Consider the following 2,387-nt stretch of genomic DNA (forward strand, 5'->3'; position numbering starts at 1 on the left):
CCGAGTGCTGCTGCTGGTGAGAGATGGGGCCAGCTCTCCAGGGCAGAGCAGCCAGTGAGGGGCCAGGCTAGTTATGCACAGTCTCTGGACATCCACATGGTCCCCAGCAGACACCCTGACCAGGGACATCCCCATGTTCTCTAGTGATAATATGAGCCACAGGCATCAACACCAACCTTTGCCACTGTGTAGCCATGGGCTCAGAAGTGACCTCACCACGGCCCCAGGTGGCAAGGCTGGCCACTCCCAGCAGGCTACTCCTCTTCTCCAGTTCCATCTCTCTTCATAATGCTCAAGATGCTCGATTTCTCTTTCTCAGCCATCTAACCAGCACATAATCACACACTGTGGTGGCCCCTGCTGCAGGCTGGACATGTGGCTGGAGGGACCCTGGGTGACATCCTCCATCCATCCATGCTACGAGGCATGGTCACAAGCTGGTGTCTGTGGCCCGCCTTTGCCGAGCACTGGAGGGCAGGGCTGTGAGTGGCGTGGAGGTCCACAAGTCTCTGTCTGTCTTCCTCTCCTGTGCTGCACTGCCTGGATTTGATTTGATTTGATTTTTATGAGTCATAGGCATGAAATATAGCTCTGGCCACGAAACCAGGCGTCAAGCTAGGATGAACAAGGACTGCCATCTGCTCTGACCCTGACTGATATAAGAGCTCCACCACCAATGTCTCTTTGCCCATTGCCAGGGGCGTGGGGTCAAAAGCAACTCAGAAAATCCAAGTGTTTATCAGGGGCCCAAAGAATAGAGCCTATTACCTTAGCTCCTGTTCAAATGTGTGCCCGTGTCTGTGGCTGCTGTGTACTCTGTATGTTCATGTGTGTCTGGTGTTTTCACAGGTGGAGGATCATGACAACACCTGTGTAAACCCCTTAGGCACGTCTCCTGGAGAGCCAGTACTCAGAAAGTCAGGTCTGTAGAGAATCTGAAGTTTGCCAGTACGTGGAGGAAGGGAAAAATAGAGGGAGGACACAGTGGGAAGGAAATTCGGACTAGCTTAGTCTAAGTAGGGTGCCGATGTCAGGGTCTGCTAACGTCCTGTGCTCCGTGCCACACAAGAAAGTACTGACCGAGCGCCCGGCAACCATGCCCCATCCCACACATGGAGTCCGCAGACCTCAGAAAGCGCAGGCTCAGAGCTGGGCAGAGCGTTTGTCTTTCACGTCCCAGGTTTGATCTCTAGCACCACAAGGACCGGCCATGGTCATGCCTGTCATCTGTTCTTAGTAGGCAAAGGCCAGCAGATCAGGAGTTCAAAGTCACTCTTAGCCATACGAAGAGTTTCAGGCCGGCCCATAATACATGCTCGGAAAAAAAAGAAAGAAAACCCGAGTGTCTGGCACCGCCATGCGCTGCCTCTCTTCCTTTACTCATGGCCAGGGGTCAGTTGCTCGGGCTGGCTGTGATCCGATACTCCTCTAATAGGAGGTATATTTATGAGTTGCCATAAAAGGCACTGGTACGCTGGTGAGAGAAAGCCTCCCAAATTGCTATAAACCTGCTATTTGCATGTTTATGACCTCGTTCACTAGCCAGTGGCTTACACATTCTGGTGTCCTAACACTGCACCTGGAGGTGGCATTCCCATCGAGACGGATGAGCAGGTGCAGGCCCAGGGCACTGCTGTGGAGCCTGAGACGCCCCTCTGGGAGCACGCCCCTCTGGGAGCACACCCCTCTGGGAGCACACCCTGGACACCGTACACGGACTACTAGGTGACTGATTGGACTCATGGCATATAGCTATTGACCGCAGCAGACTGTCACTCTGGGAGACCCCTTTGTGCCTTTTCACTGTCAATACCCTTTGCTCCAGGAGTACCCACCATATGGCCTCGACTCACAGAGGCCAGTTTTACTGCCCCGGGATTTCATCTAGTCAGCTCTTCAGTACTTGTCTTCTTTGAGCAAAATGACATTGTTTAGATTCATCCTTTTTGCCCAGGTGCTCCTCCGAGTCACCTTTCATAGTCACAGCCGTCAGAGTAGGTGACCCACACTTGGATCTAGCCTCCTGCTGTCTATTCTGGATGTTTGTTAACAGGACTGTTCTGAATATCCCTGTACGAGTCTGGGTATGTGGATGTACAACTGCTTATGCGTGTGTGTACATCTATAATTGCATATTCACACGTATGTGCATGCATGTGAGTGCATGTACGCATGTATGGGCCAGAGGTTGACATCAGGTATCAACCTGATTGTTGTTCTGTGCCTTATATTTTAAACTCGCTGACTCAGCTAGTCTAGCCAGTTGGCTTGCTTCTGGAACCCCATCTCTGCCTCCCAAGCACTGGGCCAACATACTGTGGGTGGGTGCTAGGGATATGAAATCAGGTTTTCATGCTTGTGTGGCAAGTGCTTTTCCCACCTGCTCA

The 2,387-nt window shown here is 52.1% G+C and overlaps 1 non-coding gene across 1 annotated transcript; it reads right to left on the bottom strand.

Annotated features, from left to right (window-relative positions):
* Positions 1 to 563: 563 nt before the first annotated feature.
* Positions 564 to 703, bottom strand: LOC129680725 (small nucleolar RNA SNORA48). Its single transcript, XR_008720728.1, has one exon. It is a non-coding gene; the product is annotated as a small nucleolar RNA SNORA48 (small nucleolar RNA).
* Positions 704 to 2,387: the final 1,684 nt, after the last annotated feature.

The sequence above is a fragment of the Psammomys obesus genome, unplaced genomic scaffold (genome assembly GCF_907164565.1).
Source record: "Psammomys obesus unplaced genomic scaffold, mPsaObe1.curated_primary_1811, whole genome shotgun sequence".
Classification (NCBI taxonomy): domain Eukaryota; kingdom Metazoa; phylum Chordata; class Mammalia; order Rodentia; family Muridae; genus Psammomys; species Psammomys obesus.